The sequence below is a fragment of the Pteropus medius genome, unplaced genomic scaffold (genome assembly GCF_902729225.1).
Source record: "Pteropus medius unplaced genomic scaffold, Ma_sr-lr_union100, whole genome shotgun sequence".
NCBI lineage: Eukaryota > Metazoa > Chordata > Mammalia > Chiroptera > Pteropodidae > Pteropus > Pteropus medius.
Genome location: NW_024353517.1, coordinates 10,727,572 through 10,749,684, shown reverse-complemented (window position 1 = coordinate 10,749,684; position 22,113 = coordinate 10,727,572). Strand labels below are relative to the sequence as shown.

General features: G+C 44.9%; 1 protein-coding gene and 1 long non-coding RNA gene across 4 annotated transcripts in view; both read left to right on the top strand.

The window, feature by feature from the left end:
- LOC120592841 (uncharacterized) overlaps positions 1 to 15,080 on the top strand; it is a 45,620-nt gene extending 30,540 nt beyond the window's left edge. For both annotated transcript variants that reach the window (XR_005650214.1, XR_005650213.1), the window contains 2 exons: positions 10,541 to 10,744; positions 13,487 to 15,080. This is a non-coding gene — a long non-coding RNA (uncharacterized LOC120592841). The remainder of the gene's footprint in view (positions 1 to 10,540; positions 10,745 to 13,486) is intronic.
- XXYLT1 (xyloside xylosyltransferase 1) overlaps positions 1 to 22,113 on the top strand; it is a 158,864-nt gene that overhangs the window by 66,398 nt on the left and 70,353 nt on the right. The gene's annotated exons all lie outside the window — the stretch shown is intronic.

Below are 22,113 nucleotides of genomic sequence, written 5' to 3'. Positions count from 1 at the left end.
TGTTCGACACCCTACTCCAGGGTTGTTGTGACAACCAAGTGAGTTTATATATAGGAAGAGCTTAGAACAGCACCTGGCACTTGGCAAGCATTCAAGTGAAGTTTATTTACTATTAAGGTTGGTATTTATTATAATCATCTTCCTAATTAATCGCTTCCCTTATTCCTCAAAGAATTTGAGGTGTTCATTAAAATAACACAAAGTTAAAAAAAATAAACAAACATATAGAAGATGAAAGCTTAGGTCCCACAGAAAAAGATGGAAAGACATACAGACATGCATAGTTGCAAAGGAAGCTTTTTAGCCAAGCAGCCAGTGCAAAAAAAAAAGGTTTCTCACTATTTACATAGCTATATCAGAGAGAAGGAAGCAAAGCTTTCCCAAGCATTGACTTCTAAAATAAATTAACACCTTTGTTTCTTTTTTGTAAATATAGGAAATAGGATCTTAACACCTTAAGTTCTTAACACCTGCCCCTTAGATGGGTTTGTTCACTGCCCTTCGTATGCTGGGGACGTCTCTACCGTTGCTTGACCGTGTCTTTTACCCCTGTACTCTCCACCCCCAAGTCTTTGGCCTGTCTACACTTAGTTCTTTGGAACCAATTGGGCATTTTACGTTTTGGTCTGTGGTCAACCCTCATTAGCCAAGCAGGGACGAACCATGTCTCTTACTTTTTCTTTTTACAGCCGAAGATCTTATACCACTTTCTCTTTGAAAACCTCCTATGAACAAAATCCTGGTCTGGCAATGGGATTCTGGTAGTTTCTCCTAAGGAGTGCCTGTGTTGCCATTGCTCCTGGAGAGCAGAGGTGTCATCGTAGGGTGGGGGGGCAGTGGGTGCCTTTCCAGTCTGCTCCTATGTATGTGTATGTGGAGCCATTAGGCCTGTGAGCCTGGTCTTGTTTGCAGTGGCACTTGCTCCCATCACCATGCTTCCTGGTCTTCTTGGTGAGACAAGGCCACCTCACACTCTGGGGCTGGGAGGGGCCACAGGGACTGGCCCCAGAGGCCGACCCTTATCTGTTTGTTTGCTTATTTCTAAGGGCTACAGAGCCAGGAAGAGGAGTACAGCCCCCATAGAAAGAAAAAGGAACAGGAAATTGTTCAAAAGGGAATGATGAAATGAAAAAAGCAGCAGGAAACAGCTCAGGAATCAGGGGAGGTTTTGGCTAAAGGAAATAAGCCTTGAGGACCAGGCGAGCCAGAGGGATAAGTTATCCCCAAACCTCTGGGACTCCTTCCTTCTTGACCTTGACTTACAGGTTGCCAGGATAGAAACCTGGTAACTGAGGGACTGTCAGTCCACCTCCCTCCCCCTGGCTTCAGTGCAGATGCTGGGATCAGGAATTAGCAATGTCTTTGTGCTGGTCCGGGCCATACCCTCCTAGGTGTGCTGCCTGGCCACCTCTCCTCTCTGTCAGACCTTGTGTTCTCCCCTCCTTCCTTCTGCTATGAAGTCAGGAGTGTTCTCCCGGGGCCTCCTGGAACCCCAGATCACCATCTTGATGATACTCGAGATTAGTGTTCCTCACCAGAGGCTTGGTCACTCCACTTCACCCCATTCCTGCTCTGTCCGCAGTGCAGAGTCCTGGCCCAGAGTGCCTAGGTGTGAGGCGGGCAAAGCAGGAGGGGAGGGGGCAATGCAGTGCAGCCTGGGGAGCACCGAGAAGGTGTTCTCAGAGATGCACACAAGTCACACAGCATGAAGGGTGCAGACACAGGGCTTTCTGGGACATAACTGTGTCTTGCTTTTAAGTTTGTGCCACTACTCTAAGTGGAATTTGGGAACTCACCTTTTAGTGTTTCCCTCACAGCATGAATGAAATTGAGTCCACAGTTGGAAACTGCTTTCCTCTAGATCTGTCAGGTTAGTTTGTTTCTGTTTCTGGGGATCGATTTTGAATTTGCAACCTGACAGCGTCCATTCTGTGGTCTGTATCTCATCACCATTCCTCTCCCTCCCCCACCCCAACCATATACACGTGCACATGCACACACGTGCACACGTAGATCATTTTCACTTGCTGATTCTTTGGCTGGGATTCAGGTTCAGTTTAAATAGGACGTGACTGCAAACCAGTCCTTGAACTTCCATATCCTTTTCTGGTCAGACCATTGAACATTGCAATTGTTAGTGGAGATAAGGGAGTTGTTGAATTGGGTCAGAGAATTCCAGGGTTGGAACAAACTCGAAGGCGGGATCCCTTCATTAGTTCTTGAATCTATTCTGTGGCATCCCCAGAGAGTGAGATTGTCCAGTGTAACCTGCGTGGACTCGTAAAGCTTTCATCTTTAGACATGTTTTGATTTTAGAAAGATCTTTCTTACATTGTCCAAAACCTGCTTTTATCTCTTGATGCTTACATACCCACTCTTGACCTCGATGAAGAAGCCTAGTTTCTTTTTTTCAGAAATTTGAAGGCAGCTTTCAACAAAGGGAAACAGCCCCACTTTCTTTGTGTGTTCCCTACAGGATGTATTTCTAGACTGCTCACGATCTGTATGCCTGCTTCTGGGCATGCTACGTTGGTCTATGCTCCCCTTAAAATATGGGCTCAGATTTGAACAGAGAACTTCAGAGGTGGGCACTGTGTGGAGGATAGATGCAAAGGAGTACAGAGTAAGGTGGTAGATATTCTCACCTCTGCATGTGAAACACTGTAATCTGTTGATGTGGCTGCATGTGAGGTCTTAATTGACAACGGTATCCTGCTGGAGATGCAGTGCTTGCTCTTACAGCCCAGCCCTGTGTATCCTTTTATTGTGGCCACCCCACTGTACCAGGATAGACCCCTCTCAAAATTTGGTTTGGATGTTGAGCCCACCTAATGAGACTTCTTGGTGAGAACAAGGCATGCTTCCCTAACTGGCCTGAAAATAACATGGGAAAGGAGTAGGGAAAGACCAGTGTGGGGTATTATGGTGGTTGGGTGTAGGGTTGGGCTGAGGGTTCTGCGCAGGCCAGGGCTTACACGGTTTGAAATTCCTGCTGCACAAAAGGAAGGAGCGTCCAGGCTTTCTTATCAGCTTTCACAGGTGTGGGCAGAAGGGGACAAGGGAGGCATGGTGCTTGAAAGCTGTCAGCAATGAAATATCAAAAAATGGCACCACACCATTCTATGTCTCTGCTTCATGACCTCGGCAAGCCTGATAGGTATGTTCCTCTACCTTCTAACAAGTCCTTGGTGGAAATATTTAACAGAGCTGCTGCCTGGTGAGCATCACAGACTTGGAACTGACTAATGTAATACCATGTGCATACAATGGGATAATGTAAAAGAAAGTATGTAAGGGAGGTAGTAATTGTGCATGGATAGCCACAAAGTCTACCAGAGGATAAGGAGTTAGGCAGGAGGACACCCAGTGAAGCCTGAGGAAGGGACAGAGCTTTCATGAGCAGGACCCTGCCCTCTCACAGAACTCCTGGCTTGTTGTGCTGATGTGAAGGCTCAGCGAGAAGGAGTCACAGGTGATCCCTCACATGCTGCAGAGGGGATGTCAGGTGTGTCAGTAGGCCTAGGGAATGAATTCCCAGGCAAGGGTTTGAGAATTCCTTGCCATTAGTCCTGAGTATGGCTGTGTACTACATCTCAGATCACATTCAGGCCCTGTAGGCTTGTGTTCTGTGAGGTAGGGAGTGTGCTATGAGAACAGTGACTTTTGCATCTTCTTACTGAACTCTTCACATTGTCAATTGCAGCGCCAAACTTCTGCTTTTTGTGTGTTCACAGTCCCTCGATAAGCATAAGGGAGTTAATGTAAGGAACTGGAGAAGCCGAGGGAACTTAATAGACATGATAAATTAATCAGATAACACAGGAGTATCAGAGAGGTGGCACACACTGATGGTTCACAAGCATGGCTTGTGTTTGAGACCGAGTAACAGAACTGGGATTCATATTCAAGATTTGCTTCTCTCCTCGTTTCATCCTGGTTGTTCTCAGATTGTGGGGGCAGAAGATGAGCACAAAGGTATCAGAATTATCTCGAGGGGATTGAAACATTCTATATAGCCCGCCTCCGCCCAAGATTATAATATGTAGCCTGGAGTGGGGCAGAAGTGCCTCTTCTCCATTACAGGTCATTCATTACTGGAGTGTGGTCCTGTTATTAAAATTATGTCATATCTTTTAGGTGTGTGGGCAGATAAAAGATTGTGCATGCTTACTTATCCAGCTTGACTTTAGCTACTACTTGTACACTGATGACATCTGCATTAGTTACGCTAGACTGCGCTGTAGTAACAAACATGCCCTGAATCTCAGTGCCTTAATACATAATTTTTTTCTCCCAAGTCAATTTCACTGTGGGTGCAGTGGCTATATCTAGGGCAACTTTCTTTTAAGCAACAACCCAGGGATCCAGGTTACTTCCATCCGATAGCTATGCCACCTGGAACACATGACTTGCAGGGGAAGAGTAGATGAGGCTGTACAGTGGCTTTCACTGTTATCGTCCAGAAGTTACCCCATCACTTCTGCTCACTTTCAGTTAGCCAGGAACTAATCATATGGCCACCTACCTGCAAGGAGCCAGGAGAACAGGATATGGTTGAACACTAGTAATATTCTTACTGCCGTGTCTACCTGAGACCTGCTTTACAAAAGTCTCAGTTAAGACTGGCCCTGGGAATCTCCTTCTGAATATCCCACAGGTACATCAAAGTCAACATGCAACACAGAACTGATTGTCCTTCTTTCCCCAAAATTGCCCTTTCCTTATCTTGGCAAATGATAGATTGCCTGAGCCAGAAACAAAGAACTCATCTTGGACTTCCTTTCCTCTCTCATTCCCTCACCATTTCTCCATCACACATATCTCTCGCTAGCTTCTACTCTCTGTTCCTGCCCATGGAGCTAGTGCTCAGTCAGTCAGTGCATTCTGCGTGGCCACCCTGGTTATAAAATTTTTGAAATACTTACATTCTGGTTGCTAAGTTCACATACCCGCTATTATTCAGTGATACTCATTCTGGCTGGGCTTCCAGGATCCTGCTGCCATATTCCAGGATTCAGTTCATGAAAATATTTTTTCATGTTCTGTTCCAGTTGGTTGGCTTTGCCTGTGCTCTGTCTACTTGCAGGCCTTCTCGTTACTTGTAAGATCTTGCCACTTTTCTTCTAAGGACTTGGGTTCAACATCACCTCCCGAGTGTCCTTTGCTGACCCTCCTACCCAGGTCCTTAAGTGGGTAGCTCCCTCCCTAGTGAGTCTGGTTCTAGGAGAGTCATATTTCCTTTTAAAAACAATAGTTGTCGAAGGTGCCCAACACTGTACTAGGAGCTAATGTTATAAACCCTAATGGAGTCTACATTCTCATGGGAGAGGCTGACCATAAATAAGTAAATAAGTATATAGTTGCAAATTGTGAGAAATCCTTAGAAGAAAAAGAATGGCGTGCCTAGAGCAAGAAGCCCCAACAAATCCTTGGACTTGGTTTATGGTGGGGGGAATCCTCATTCCCAAGATCCCTTTCCTCAGCCCCTCATGGAGGGAAGTAAAAGGCTCCTCCCCTTTTGAGAGCCTGAGGCACTTGAGACAAAGATGGGGTGGGGAGTACAAGGGTTTCCTGACTCAGTGGCCAAGTGAGGGGTCCTAGCTTCCCTGAGACTTGGTTTTATATGCAGCTGATGAATGGGATGATTTACAGCCTTCATTAAAAAACATGATTATCAACATAGTGTCCACATGGCCTGGTAGCCTCCTCATGCCATAGGTTTCCTATCCTGCTGCCAGCTGAGTGACTGCTCTTTGCAAAGTGAGGGAGCCAGAGACTTGTGCTGATCAGCATTCCTGCTCACGCAGGTTCCGTGATCCACTTGTCACCTGTGGAAGACATCCCAGGAGTGACACCTGGTCACTGTCCTTCAGGGAAAGGGGATCATGGCCTGTGATAGAACATAGGAGTGACTCTGGCGGGAGCTGTGCTCTCCTGGGTCAGGTGCTGAGTGGGGAGTGAGGCAGTGCCTGCTCTCTAAACGGAAGCTCGCTTCGTCCAGAGATGCCTTTAAATATGATTCCTCGGAGCACATATTTTATCCTGAGTTGTCTGACTGCCATGGTAGGGATGGTAGGAAGAAGGGAATTCGGAGAAATAGGAAGCTCACTGGATGTTTGAAAACCAGAAAAGAAAATGAAGGAGCTTCGAAATTCTGCTTTTACTTTTTGAGAAAATAGGATTCAGTTAATAAAAATGCAGTTTCATGCCAGTTTTTTGGCACATGTCGAGTGTGACCTGGTTGGTGATCTTCTGCCAAGTCTTATAAAACTCAGAATGTCATTTGGCATTGGGCACCAACTGGGTCAGCTGCCTCCTGGTGTATGTACTGGTGTGTGTAACCACATATGATGGTTGATTGTAGGGTTAGAATCAGAGGGCCCTGAGGGGGCTGCTGCGAGGCAGACTATGCATGACTGGCTTCCTGGCCTCTTCAGAAAACCATGGTGTTGCTCTGGAATCTCTATCAGGAATCCTGCCTGCTGGATCATGAGGAGGTGCTCAGCTCTCTGGAATCTCTGGATACCCCTTTTGCCTTCCAATTCAGGAGTGAGCAAGGGGGTTTCTTCTTTTTAGGGCCCTGGGGAGGGTGTGGCCAGTGGTGGCTTGGTAAGCATTGGTTCTGGTCATCAGGCGTGGGGAGGTTGGTCAGATGAGCGGCAGTTGACTTCGGCCTAGCTGGAGAAGAGCCCCCACTTTTTACCTCTGAATTCTCCCTTTGGAGCCCAGCCCTTCGTGGCTACAGTGACTTTGTATAGCCCACTTCCTGTCTGGCGATGCCACATTGTACTGTGCCATGCCAAGGCCTCCTCACTGGGCAGAGTGAGAACAGGAAAGTGTTTTCAAGTAGGGACTCAGGCAGATTTTTGGTGCTCAGAGGAGTCTGGGCAAGGCAGCCCTGGGTATAAGGACCTCACTTTTGTTCCCCTGTCACCTTGGGTGGGCTCCAGTCAGCTAATCTCAGAAAAGCTCAGGCTCATCTGTCCACAGCCTCATACCACTCTGCACCAAGGCTTTAATGTAGACCCTCATCCTCCCTTGTCCTGCCGATCACAGTAGCCCTTTATCCGCCTCCCCGCTCAGGCTGGCCTCCGCACTGCTGCCCGGGAGAGCTTTGACCTGGGCCCGATCCTGTCATCTGCTGATCGGTAATGTCCTTGGCCCCCTGCCAATGCGTGACACTGGAATCCTCTGTAACTTGTCCTGACTGCCTTTCCAGCCTCATCTCTACTGTGCCCCTCACATGTCCTTTATTCCAGTCAAACCAGCTTGTTTTCTGCTCTCCCAACAAATTTTCCAGGCTCCCAGTCCCTCCTTTTCTGTCACTGGTCTCTCCTTCTGTAATTCCATTTCCCACATGGAAAGACTTTGATACAAATCTGTCTTTCAAAGCCTGTTATGGACTGAATTGTCTCCCCCTCAGACTCACATGTTGAAGTCTAACTTCCAAGCCGATGGTATCTGAAGATGGCCTTTGGGAGGTGATTAAGGTTGAGTGGGGTCATCAGGGGGATCCAGGGGGGTTGATGTCCTTATCAGAGAGGGAGCAACAGCCGAGCACTGTCTCTCTGGGCACAGACGAAAGGGCTTGGAGGACACAGCGAGAAGGCGGCCATGCACAAGCCAGGAAGAGAGCTCTCAGCAAAAACCAAATTTGCCAGCACTTCGATCATGGACTCTGAACTGAGAAAATCAGTGTCTGTTGTTTAAGCCACCCACTGGGCATTTTGTCAGGGCAGCCTGAGCTGACTAAGACAAGGCCCAGCTGAACACCGTCTTCTCCAGAGCTGCCCCCTCACTACGCCCACAGTTCTGCTTCTCTCCCTCCCTGGACACTGGTCATAGGCTTCCTTGGGTTATTGTCATCATTATTTAGTCTCTGTTACTAGTCTATAAGCAGTTTGAGGGCAGGGACCTTGTTTTGCTTATTCTAGTCAGAGTGCCAGATATATCTTTATTCAACTAGTAATTGAATGAATTAAACACAGACACACACACCGACTCCTTTACAGTTGCCTGCTGGGCTGTGTAGAGTCCTATTATGGCCTCATTTCTGTGAAGATCACTTAACCTGATTTCTCCAGTATACTAACATGTGGGTGGGGTAGGGGACCTACCATGGTATTTTTTCCACACTCATTGTGCCATGGTTTGCCTGGATATACAGCTTGTTCTAGCTTGATTGGTGAGAGGAGAGGGTTTTGGTGATAGTACCAATGAGAGCCGAGGCCAGGACCAGCACCCGACCATAATGACAAGGGAGAAGTTGGGGAAGGAGAGAGTGCATGTGGCCCTAAGCCTTCCTGGTATTGTCCTCCTCGAGGAGTGGCAGCCACATCCTCTGTCTTTGGACCCCAACCTCACGAAAGTTAAGTGGCAGAGAGAAGCGGTTCCCTAAATGGGGTGTGCTTGATTACATCCCTCAAGTTGAGCTGGGAGCACAGCCCAGAGAGCTAGGGTGCCTCAGGTGCTAGCATGTCCAATTAGGTACCAGGGCTCCTGGCCAGGGACAGAGGCACAGAGGTGCTAAGTCTACAGAGCAGGGATCTTGTACAATCAGGCTACTCCTCTGCCTGGCTAAAGCCCCTCAGTGGGTCTGGTGCTCACTCAGCTCTCCAGCCACGACTTTCTCGCCTCTCCCTTTGTATGCCAATGTGCTAAAGGCATCCCCTGATTTTTTTTACTAGCCTCTCTTTGCCCTTTCTTCTTCCAGATCTTTGCATTTCTCTTTTTCCATCTTTCAGGCCTTAGCTCAAATGTTGCTTGTTCCAGAGGCCTTCCCCGTCTTCCCAACGTCAGTAGCCCCTCACAATATTATGCTGCATCCCACCACTTGGTTTTCTTTTCTCCACAGCACTTACTGCTGTCTGTAGTCATCTTGTCCAGGCTGTGAGTGACATGAAAACAGGGCCCTTGCCTGTCTTTTCCCTGCTGTATCTTCAGTGGCGAGGACAGCACTTGGCACCCAGGGGTGGTGGGGGTAATAAGTATTTGTTGAATGATCAAAAGAAAGCAACGTTGTTCTTCATGAACAGGGAAGGTACTAGTGTCTTAGAGCTGTGTGGTATGTCACTGGCCTTGTGTGCTGTTGGTGGGACAAACCCTCAGAAGGCTGACATGGTGCTGCCCCAGGACTGGGAGAGAATGTAGGGTTCACACCCAGCAGCACCCAGCAATTACCTTCATGGAGGAGCGTTTTTCCTCCTGACTGGTTTACTTCTTCTAGCAACTTCTAGTTTTTGCGTTTATGACAGCATCTCAAGCCTCTCATTAGATGCAAAAGGAATATTTGGTGCAGTTCCAGATTCTCCTGGAGAAGGGCTCTATCCTTGAATTGAAAACCATAGCTCTGTCTGAGCTAGGAGGGTTTTTGACAGTTAGGAAGACCCTGAAGTTTTGGAGACATTGTTTATAGTGAAGGAATTAAAGTTGACAAACTTTATGACTCTACTTCATGCATGAGTGGAGGTGAAACTGTTTTAAACAGAAAACAAAACTGGTCTTGGCTCACACAGAAAAGGAGCATTCTTTTTTCTTGTAATATGTGTTTGTTATTTCTATGCCTGGATTTGTGATTGAAATCACTTGGAAATAGTTTTAAGATTGTTCAACTCTTCCATCACTGGCAGTTACCAAACTCTGTACTCGGATGATGTTTATCACTAATGATTCTAATAATGTCACACTTAACTGTTATGTGAATTATACAGAGGCAACATCATCTCTTAATATTGGACTGAAGTATTAATAAAGCAAAGTTGCCCTGACCTAGCATTTCAGGAGCCAGACCATAAACATTGACCTGTGGGAATCTACCTGCCTCAGTAGAGTAGAGAAGAGGCAGGTCATGTTCTCTATTAGAGCAGTATAGAGTTAGACAGCAGTCACGACACCAATAATCTGGACACCATCCTACCAAGAAAAGGTTAAAATGTCATGTGTTTCCATAGGAATGCTGAAGTTTTTCCTTCATACAGGCATGCAGGAAATTAAACCACAAGAAAGACCAAGTCAAAAATCTTAATCCACCCTAAACAATGAAATGTGAAGTGTGGGTTTATGGTTTGGAGAGTGAATAAAAATAGAGCTGAATGTCTCAACAAATCAGCCTCCTCATACTCTCTGAGCCATGCGTATGTGTGGATTCTGGTGATAGACCCCAGTGCTTGTCTGGTCAGAAGCTGCCTTCCTTTGGGAAGGCAGGGCCTCTAGGAAAACTCAGTTCTACTTTTGTCATCTCTTGCCCAGGTTCTCCATTCTCTTTAGACTCAATTCCAGAAGTTTCCAATCCAGGCTCACCAGTGTCCTTTAGTAGATGTGACTCAGAGAGAGGACCCCAGGTGCTTTTGGTTTGGTATATAGATGGTCCCTGTGTTTAGGGCAGTGGTAGCTTTACCGCCTTCAGCTGTCACAGTCTTTTACCTGACAGGAGGGGTATTGCTCTGCATCAGGCTTCCTCTCTTCCCAGAGCATTGATTAAACATTCTGTTTTATGGTTTTGTGTCCTCTTATATCTCTAAGGCTGCCCTTTCTTTTTCAGACTCCTCTAGGCCTAGAGCTCTGAGAATGCAAATTGGCCTCTGAGAGAAAAACTCATCCAAGTAAATTTGAGGGTTATTCTAAGCTGCTTCAATACCCAGAGCACCTGCCATTTGCCTTGGACTTCCACGATGTACTTGATGAGAGGAGATGGGGCAAATGTATTACAAATACAATTAGATAAATGACAAGAAAAAGAAATCAGGTGAGACTAACTCTCAGCTTATCATTTGCTTTTTTTTTTTTTTTAATTTTATGCATCTGGAAACGCAGAAAACCACCTTGTGGTGAAGTAGGAGGAAAGCAGAATTTTTAGATGGACTTGCCTTAGGAAAAAGATTATAAAAAGGGGTGACTGTCCACCTAGAGAAGGAATCTTAAAGAAACTTGAGGTCATGCCAAATGCCTTAAATCTGATATATGTTGCCAGAAAATGAATATTTTTTATGAGGTATTTCTTTAGTCCCTTTAAAAATGTTTTTCATTTAAAAGCAATACATGTCCATTTTGAAAAGATGAAAGTTTAAAAAATGAACATTTTCTTCTAGTTTCATATATGTGTGTATATATAAAAATATACAGATACTTACATATAAATAAATAATACGTTATATATTTGTCATACCGATGATCATGTGTTTTAAAATATTGATTTCCATGATTATAATATATATGTATATTGTAGAAAATTTAGAATACTATAAAGAAATTTAAAATGATCTATAATTCACTATGGGGCGAGCGTATGTGGAGCTGGTCTTCAAAGATGACCTCCTGATAAGCCATGCTTCCAGTATTCATACCTTTGTGTAGTCCCCTTTCCTTGAACTTGGGCTGGCTCTTTTTCTTGATTTTGACCAGTAGGATATAGTAGAAATGATGCAGCATGACTTCCGAGGCTCAGTCTCCAGGAGCCTTGTGGTTTCAGCCTGGATCTTCTGGAACACTTATTCTTGGCAAGCTTCCTTTTGGAATTCAGCTGCCATGCTTGGTGAAGCCAAAACCCCAGAGAGAGCCCACATAAAACTGCCCTGGTTGAACAGCCCCAGCCGAGCTCTTTGCCAACAGCCAGTGTCAACTGCTATATGTGTAATATGGATGTCCAGCCTGGCCGAGCCCTCAGGTGACTACAGCCTCTGCTGCCATGTTCTGGTTTCCACATGAGAGACCCCATGTGAGGACCACCCAACTAAACCTGGTTGACCCACAGAACCATGAGAGATCATCATAACCTATTTTAAGCTACTGAGTTAGGCGGGTTAATAACTGGCATGGGTGTGGGCTAATTTCAAAGTAAACTCATTTAAAGAGAGCTGCTTGAAGCAAAAGAGCTCAGACTCTAGGGCCAGGCAGGCTTGATGTGCATTACTGCTTGGTCACTCACTAGCTGTGTGACCTTGGCCAAGTTATGTGGTGACTGAGAACCTTAGTTTTCTATATTTGTTAAATGGAAATTGGGGGATTTAAAAATAGTCCAATGTCTGGCACATAGTGGGTACTAAGTAAATGTTAGCTTCCAATATGGCAATATTTAATAATCATGAAGGATGATGATAAGGAAAAATGGAAACAGTAGTGTCAGTGGCAGCAGCAGAGAATATATAATGAAAATCTTACTATATTTGCATGTTTTAAGGCTAGGAACAATGTCATTCGTTTTTTTAATAGTATTTTTTTTAACTGCAGTTTATATTCAACATAATATTATTTCCAAGTTTATAGCATGGTGGTTAGACTTTTATATAACCCACGAGGTGATCCCCCCCAAGAAGTCTAGCACTCACTCAGCACCATACATAGTGATTACAACATCCTGAACCTCCTCCACACCTGTCATAGTACTTAGCAAACCGTAGGGACTTGGCTTGGAATGGCTGAGATCAGCACAGTGAGGCATGTCTTCTGTGCCTGATATATATTTGTGCTATTCTGAGAACAAGCAGCTGAGTTATAAGTGAGGGGAAAAGGCCACCTATGTTCAGAATCACAGGGTGGCATTCTAACCCTCTTGTCTTACAGTCTGGGAAAACTGGTCCCCAGAGGGAAGTGACTTGTCCACGGTAGTGACAGAGCCAGGGCTCTAATGCAGTGCCTTGTCTACTCATACTTGCCTAGAGTTTCTAAGTTCGCATTTCATTAAATAAGGCAGAGCCCATTGCATACTTGTTTTTAAAAAAATGGGGGAAAGAAGAGTTAGTCTGACCTTGCCTTCTAAAAGTACCTTTGATATGTAGTCATCTCCTACTTATTTATTCACTTATTTTTGTAATTTTTTTCAGTTATTATTGTTATTATCATATTATTATTATTGTTATTGTTGTAAAGAATGAGCAAGAGCCCTCTAGCCTGGTGCTGTTGGACAGTTTTCAAGAGGTCATGGCCACCCTTGAGTATTCGGATGGTGGCCCGAAGCCACAACGGTGGCTACTCTGATGCTCCTTCCATTTCCCCCACAGCAGGCAGCACCAGGGCCTTCCAGTCAGGGGCGAATTTGCTCGGTGTGACCTACCATAAGTGGGATGACAGAAAGTTCTCCTTTCCAGTAGAATGCCAACCAATGAATGTAGAGAAATGAAGACATTAGTCACCATTTGGTGACAATCATTATAGTAATAATTTATTCAAATAATAAGAATGAATGCTGAACCAGCAAATAAAAATTTGTTCGAGAATAAGACATTTTCACAGTCTCAGAATGTTCCCCCACATAAGCTACTGTTATAAAGAAAAAAAAATGGTAACTTTACAGTGATCGAGATTGACATCACCAGTCATGGGACAAACTGACATGCTGTGCCTCCTGATACAGAGTGAGAAAAACTGCATCACTCTGTGCTATTTTTGAGAAAGGTGCATACCCTGATCTAACCATAAGGAAACATTAGGAAAACCCAAACTGAGGGAGATTTTTCTAAATAATCGGCCTGTATTCCTCAACTTGTCCTAGGTCACAGAAGATGAAGACAGACTGAGGAACTATTTCAGATTGAAGAGACATGACAACTCTGTGCCATCCTGGACCAGAAATTTTGATTTCGTTTTTGGAAAATTGACAAATTTTAAGTGGGACTGTAGATTAAATGGTGTTAATTTCCTGGTTTTGATGGTTGTACTATCATTATGAGAGTGTCCTTGTTTCTTAGGGAGTACACACTGAAATATTTAGAGGTTAAATATATATATTTTTTTGCTTTCATGTATAATTATGTCAATTTCAGCATTATATTTTATGTCTTTAATTAAAATTAACACAACTTAAAATTTATTTAGTTAAAAAAGAAACAAATTAAAAGTTTAATTAAAACAAGGGAATGAGTTAATTAGTGTAAGTACAATTTGGTAGACAGAATCTTTTTGATTGTAGGGTCTATGATGGGAACAAGTTATAAAGAGGGTTTCTTGGGGACACCTGCTCTGTAGGAAGGCGAGTTGTATTTAGGTGAAAATTAGAGTCTGGACTCCCAGTACAGTGGCCATTCTTTTGGCTTCTACACATTCTTGGGTAATTCTCATTAGACTCATAGTAGGAGGGCTCCTCTTAACCTTGGTAAACAGGTATGAAAGCAATGAAATATAGACTGTATCTCGGGTAGGAGAAAACTATAAAATGGGGACAATAAACCCTATTTATAAGGCTTAAATGAGGTAAAATACCTAGCCTGGTACTTGGCATATAGGACCCTCATCATTTTGTAGATGATGATAGATAGTACGTCTTTTTAAAAACTTTAGCATAAAAATCAATAAAATTACATGGCATTTTGGCAAGAGGCCTGGCTTAAGAGACAGGACACCTGAGGAGCCATTAGACTATTGGCAAGTCAGTTTACAAACTGTCACAGGGGAGCAGATGTTGCTCTTGAAAAGATTAAAACCATATATATTTTTTTTATCCTGCTACGAAAGGTAAAAGGGAATGGGTAGTTCTTCACATAGAAATCTCAGAAAGGTATTTCTGGGTTCATAAGGTGGAGAAACTGGTTTTTCTCATTGAACCTGATGTGGTCTTCTGGGCCCAAGGAACACGTGAGGCCACTCTTCCCCACTCCTCCATGGCCCCAGGGGAAGTTGGCATGTGCCTGAGGGCTGTTCTTTGCCTGATCCCACTTATCCTTTCTGCGTAAGCATCTCAGTAATGCCCCTCTCTTGGGTTCAGGGCCTTCTGTTGTACTCGGCTAGAGAGGAGACTCAAGGAGACCCATGAGTAAAGAGAGAGGGCAGAGGAGATTAGAGCAGGAGACTCCATAGCTATAATAAAGAAGCTCTGAATGAGGAATTTGCAAAGTTGAGTTATGACCATTCGGGCAGACTAGTGCTAGCCATATAAGTATTTCCAGAAAGCACCTGTTAATTCTACCCAAAGAGGACTGCCTTCTACAGCTCCCATTGCCTGGAGTCTATGACAGAAAACCTGCTGGAGAAGAGCAGGGACCAGGCATCAGTCTCTGTTGGTGAACAAGGTCAGGTTGTAGTCCTGCCCCAGATAGGAAGGGGAGCTTACACTTTTGGAGATAAATAAAGTCTGTAGCAAACACCAGAGAGCGATAAGCTATGGAGAGGCCAGCAAGGACCATGGATATCTATACCAAAGAAATGAAGGAAAGGGGGAGTATCCTGCTTTCCAGATCTAAAATTCAATTTCCCTCGCATATTGAACTTCATAAAGAAGGCCATGAACTATAATTTCATATTGTCAATAGAAAGAAGTGAGAGGAAAATTGAGACCAGGTGTTGTATGTGTTTTCTCATTATATCTGTCCATAAAGTTTTTCATCCCAGTTGAAAATAAATAGTGTCCTATCCTAAAGGAAATGATTAATACCTAGTTGCATAAGGAGCTAAGGGTGAGGGAGGAGACTCATGGTATACTGTCACTTAAGCAAAACCATGTCTTTTCATAATTGGCTTTGTTTTGTACACAGAACAGGAGCTGATAGTTACAAAAAATGTTATGGCTGAGCCACAGCTAATGCCCAGTTTCCCAGGCTTAGTTTTGAGAGTGAGTGAGTAGGGCTAGAAGAAAGAATTTGTCATATAGGTCATTAATTTCAACCTCTTGGCCTCAAAACCTCTTACCAGAGCTGCTAACAGGTTGTATAAATCACTCTTATGCATTCCATTTCCTCCTTTCACTCCTCCCTCGGAGGTGGGGGCAGGCTGCTAATGTGGAAAACATAGATTTACACAGGGGAGAGTCAGGGATGTCCTGGCTGAGCAGCGCCTGCAGAACTGAGCGCAGGTCGTGTCCTGGCCGCTCAGGGGCCTGGAAGGTGGGGGAGCATGGGGAGGAAGGGCCAGTACAGGGCCTCAGAGCCCAGCAAATTTGAGTGTGGATTCTGGCTCTGCCCCTTACCAGCTATGTGGTCTTGATTGCCATACTTCTTCATTTCCTCATTTATCAAACAGCAATGATAATACCCATCTCAGAGCATTTGGATGATTAAATGAATATGTATGTTGGCCATTGTCATTAAAAACTTCCTTTCAACTTATTTTTATGATATTAAATCCTTTTTTCCTGAAATGTCTCCAGAGGTCTCTGTTCAATGACAGGGGACCCCAATAGTTTTCAAGCTCCGTGGGGGAAGGAGTCTTGAGGGAGGTGGTTTGTGGGAAGCGGGGAAGTCCCAGTCACTGCACCGAGATGATCTAGAGCTGTCTGATATTTCACCCTTGAGGTGGTAGCATTTCTTGTTTTTAAAGATAGCAGGATTTTAAAAGGGACTTCAGAGATGTTTGAAGGCTTTCTCAGAAAACTGTATGTCATGGATCAAATACTATTGAGTGAGACAGATCTGTGCTTGCTCTCGACTTCGACGCTTCCGTGCCAGGTTGTTGTAGATAGGTTGCTAAACTCTCTGAGCCTCAGGTTCCTTATTTGAAAATGAGAGTTACTAAAACCCATCTGGCAGAGTGTAGTGGAGGTTCATGAGCTAACTCAGTAAATGCACAGCCCCAGCTTAGGCCTGGCCCACAGACACCGTCTCCCTGCATTTAGGGAGGGGGCGTTTGACTGACCAGGCTGGAGGTTCTCCAGGAATCTGGGCCCAAGACCTTGGACCCTTGGCATGTTCCACTATTTCTTCATAGTAGCTATTTCTATAGTTAGCCAGCTGTCCTGCAGCTGGGCCTGACACAGCAAAGGGAATGGAGGGGGCTTTGAGGGACAGGGAAAAGCCCATCTGGGAAGTGACCCCTGTTCCCTGTCAAATGTACAACCACCACAGCCAATTCCACCTGCAGACCCCCTCAGGGACACAGCTTGGATCTGTGCCTTGCGGTGGCGGGCCCTCTGTCATGGCCTAAGACCCTCCAGTAGGAGAAGCCAGTCTAGTGTGGCTGGTGTGGAACATGGAGACCGTGCCTGTCTCATGGGCCTCAAAACAGCTTCTCCTGGGTCATGAGCCTCTTATCCTTAGAGGAAGTCTCTACCCCTTTTCATTTGCCCTTTTTGGCTTCTGCAGGCCAGAGGTGCTGCTGACCAGCAATTAAAAAGCTACAGAGGATGATAAAGCAGGTGGCAAATTGCCGCAATATTTCCAAGCAGACAATGAGAAATTAAGCTCACTTCCCACGCAGCTGCTTCCTGGTCCCCAGCCCCATATGCCCCACAAGGCTCAGGGCTGTCATCATTTCCCCTTCTCCCTGAACCCTCTCCCGGTGAGTGGAAAGTTTGCGCCAATGTTCTGAGGTGAAAGCCCTCTGATGTGTTATAAATATTTATCTCTGGGAAGCTCTGAAGCTCTTTCAAAACAGAAAGATGGGGAAGGGCTCACACGGTTAGCCTGCCCTTCGGAGAAGGCCTGTTTGTTGTCCAGGATGGCGGGCCCGGGGCTTACCGAAGCACGTCTTTTCTTTTTATAATTTCCTGATATGTTTTACTGCACGTTGTTTTGTGTTTGTTAACAATTGTCTACCAAGAATTGTTTCTGGGGATAGGAGAAGAGAGGGGAGAGGAAAGGGTTTTTTTTTTCCCCCTCTTTTGTTTGTTTTCTGGTATCATTAATTACTCATTCTGGGTTGTAATTCCATCCCCGGTCAGATGACATGCCTTGTGGCTGGTTTAATTGGAAGCCGATGATGAGCTGTCCCAAGCCTATTTCCATAGGGAAATGTTGACTTGGGAACCTCCCAGCTGGTTCTAAGGCCCCGAATGTTGCCCTGTGCAGTGCAGTTGTGCAGAAGAATCAAGCTTACGGCCCAGCCAGCCGGGTGCTCAGGGCCTCAGACACCGACAGCAGGTATGGGCTTCCTAAACCCTGAGAGCCACCACCTAGACAGTCTAGAGCTGGCTCTCTCAGTGCTGTCAGGACTAAGGTGGTGATGATGGCAATGAGATCACGAAGTTCTTAAAAGCTGCATCTTTAGCCAGCACTTTGTCTTCTCTGCCTTTTTCCAACTTGTTAGAACCAAGTGGCACTATTCTGTTAGCCTGAAACTAGAGCATGAGAGGCCGAGGTGAGAAGACTTGTTTCCTTGTGAAGATAGTAGCACATTCTTGATCTTAACCCCTGGAGTTGAAGTTAAAGCGGATATATGTCTCAAACCAGAAGGCCCACTTAGCATCTTTTCCTGCTTTGAGTTGACATACTTCCTGTTTTGTGGTCAAATATTCATCAGTTCTATGGTTGGGGATTTCAGACAGAACGCTGAACCACTTTCTGTGCCCTGGAGGCAGCAATTCTTCTACTTCCTGAAATAGCTCAGCTCACCCTCCCTGATCTGTTGCCAAACTCTCATCCCCCCATGGAAATCAGTGTTCAAAGCTCCAACTGCCGACCCATGAGGTAGATGCTAGAAGATCTCATAGATTCTATCATTTACCAAAAGGCCTGGTCAGCCAGCATGAGGCAGTCGAGTTCATCCAAGGAAGATGCCTAGCACAGGTGTGCTCCTCAAACACCTGGCGCTCACACTGGACTTTTCCTAATACATGAGCAAGTGTCCTTTTACCTGAGAAAATGACACAGGGGAACATTGATACTTCAGTTCTTGTTTTTGTGATTTAAACACATGCATAAGAAAATCTGTAAGTCCGAGGGGCTAGTTGCAAGGACCCTCATCCTACTAGTTAGATGTAACGGCAAACACATTCCCAGGAATGAACATCTAACTAGAACAGAGAATGGCAGGGCAGTGTGGTGGACAGTGTTTTGCTCTTGTCTGCTGCAGCTCTCATGCTATGCACTGAGCTTGCATCTTCAGGGGTGACTCCTGGATGTTAAGTCAGCTTCCTGCTTCCCTTTGAATTTAGCACAGCTCAGGGTGTGTTCTTAGATGATTGTAAAGATTTGTTTGGTTTAGTTTTTAACATTCCTGCCTAATGTTAATTTGAGAACATGGAGAACAATTTTCTCATTCCCAAATGGCTATAACCTCCATGGATCATGGAATTTTCTCATTTCTTTTCTTTGGCTAGTACTTATTAATCTTCAGATTTACATTTTCATGAGATGATATGCGGATCTTCCCTGAGCTACTTGTGTTGAGTACCTGACAGGTCTTGTGCATGACCCTTTGGGCCATCGCACAATGTTTTCTGCTTCCTAGGAGTTAATGGCCCATGCTGGGAGTGTGTGGAAGGGAGAGCTAATTAACATAAGAGCATTAACTAGGGAGCTAGGAGACCTGAGTTCTGGGATCAGCTTTGCAACTTAGCTCAACTGTGTGACTCCTGACAAGTCTCTCTTTGGTCCTCAGTTTCTCCATCTGTACAGTGGGTATACTGGCTTCAATTACTATCAGACTCTCTTTCAGATCTGCTATCCTAGACTATTTATTATGTTCTCTACCTTTTTGTTGCCTTCTTGTAGGATTCCGACACGGCGAACATTCAACCAGCGTTGGATGCTTGCATGCTTGCTTGCTTGCTTGCTTGCTTGCTTGCTTGCTTGATTAATTGATTTATTTATTTATCTATCTATCATCTATTTATTCAATCATTTATTTATTCACATATTTATTTATTTATTTGTTTATTTGTTTGTGTTTGTTTATTTTTAGCTCTCTTGTCCTCCTTTTTCTCAAAGATTCATCCTCATACTTTATGGATTTTACCTACTCCCTGCTTTGGGGGCTATTATCTCATTCACTTATTCCTTAAATTTCAGTGGTTCTACTGCTGTCATTACAATTATCCTCCAACCAGCATCCTCTCTGGGCCATCAACGTGGCTGTCACTTCCCTATATTGATCTTGTTTCCACCTCAGAACTGCCTTTCAGCATTACGTATAAAATTCCCGGATGTACTTCCCACAGAGGGATAACTTACATGAAGGACCAGAGGCCAGAGGAACAGGGCCCTTTAAAAAAACCTTATCCCAGTGAATTCCAGCATTCCTAGTAAGCATCTTCCTCTTTTGAGCAGTCACATTTACAACTTGGCATCTCATTTCATAATTACATAGAAGGATAACAATCTGGATAGATGCCTGCATGACAGTGCAGGCTGTGCTAGGGGCTGTCAGCCTCCCTGAATAGAAGGGAGTGTCCTGCCTTAGCATGAAAGGTGACAACTGGGTCAGTCCTTTCACATTGGTGTGAAGGGGTCACTTTGTGCTGGAGCTGCTGTTTCTTTCCTTTCTAATCAGTTAACCTTGGTTTGGTGAAATTCTTTTTAAAAAAAAGTATTAGCAACTTTTAGCAAACCTTTCCTAAGAGGTGCTTTATAGACAAGGAGCTATTAAAAACATGAAAGCATCTCAAATTCCTGTGTCTGAGGGCTGAGTTCACTCCCCACCAGCCCCTAAAGGGCAGAAAAAGCAGTCAGATTTGTTGGGGGGCTTATTAAGACAAGGCCAGGGCTCGGCCTGAATGAAGGAGCTGGATCTCTTCAAGAGACATCTGATATCCCTGAGCTCTGCCTTCCCAGCACCTTTCTTTCTCAAGGAACACTCTCTCTGTCAAGGATGGTGAGATAGGTACACAGGTAGCAGTGACCTGAGGCAGGCAGCCATAACTTCTGACCAGGCCCTGTCCAAGCAGGCCGGGGAGGAAGGCATTCGAGCTGCTTCTTGGAGAATACGTAGGATTTAAATGATCTCAAAAGACCAGAGAGTACACATAGCATGTGGTTTCAAGGAAGAATGACTGATTGAATGAATGGCTTTTCTACTGTCAGGAGTTTCTTATAGTGAAATTACCATTTTCATGTAGAAGACTTTCCTTAAATTCCATATTAGGCCAACTTGTTGCTCTGCTCTTTGTCAAGGTCTTTGGCACTCCTGCGTGCTCCTGGGGTCTCTGTATGGGTAGCATTAGAGCCAAAATCTGCCTTTTTGGAGCTCTTCTCTAATCAGAAGGGGAATCGGGGTCTATGGAAAAAGCATGCTGGGCTTTCACGTCAAGCAGATTCCAGCTCCAACACTTATTTGTTGTGGGGCCTTAGGCTATTGTTTTTAATGGTTTTAAGCCTCTGTTTCTTCATTTAAACATAAGAATAACTCTACATGTTGAGTGGTTATGAGAAATAAATTATTGCCTGTGTAATGCTGGACACTCAAAAACCACTCAAAGAAAGGTGGTTTCTGTGTGGCCATCACTGACGTTATTGCAAGTACTTCCTAGAGCCATGAGGATGAGATTTACCCTTCCCTCATAACCTTGACAGTGCCACAAAACTACCACCATACATCCTTGAGTTCTCTCCATCTCCAGGCCAAACACTCTTGTGTCTACCTCCCTCAACACCCCCTGCCCCACAACATACCCCTTTTATCAACAGAACCTGCGATGACGTGGTTTCTCTACTTTGGATGATGGTGCTAGCCTGTCTCTGTCTTACAAAGTCTCTACCTTATGTGAATAAGAGCTATGCATGAGAGCTTGGGGCACAGGAGATGACCTGACAGGAAGAGAAATGTCTGGAGGGGTGTGTGTGCTGTGGGGCCCCCATTATGACTTCTCGATGGCTGCAACTCTCATTCCTGGACATTCTCTCCTGGGATACACTGTTCTTCCTTAAAGTCACCATCAGGTTCCTTCCTCTATTCTCCAGGGCCACGTCTGAGAGCAGCAGGCTCCTGCAGGCTCTGCACTGCGGCCTGTTTCCCGTCTCCACTTCTGGTTTAGAGCAGCTTTCGTGGAAACAGCAACGTCACCACAAAGGGCTCCTGGGTCATCACCTTTCCTGGTTTCTAAGTTGTCGCTATTGTTGTTTTTAGTGCAGGAGGGAAAGACAGCATTTTCACTTACATTTCCGTGTCGGGGTGGACAGTGTGAAGCCAGGCAGGCAGCAGGGTCCACATTGGCCTGGCAGGCCCATTTTCCTGTACCCTCTTCCCACAAGGGCCAGAAAAGCCAGTTCTGGTGCCCTTTTACGTTCCTCTGGCCTGGGCAGCTAGATTGTTACCTACTGTAACTTTTTTTCCCCCAGAAAACTCTTATAGGATGCCAATTAATGTTCTGTTTCTTTTCATCACGAAGGAAAATGGAAAAAGGAACAAATGAATTAGTTTTTCTTAAATCATAAGCTGTGATTTCTTAATAAACTAACTTAGAGAATGGCTTTTGAATTCCACAGACAGTCCTGAGTGTTTACTGGATGCCAAGCCCTGTATGATGAATGGATGGAG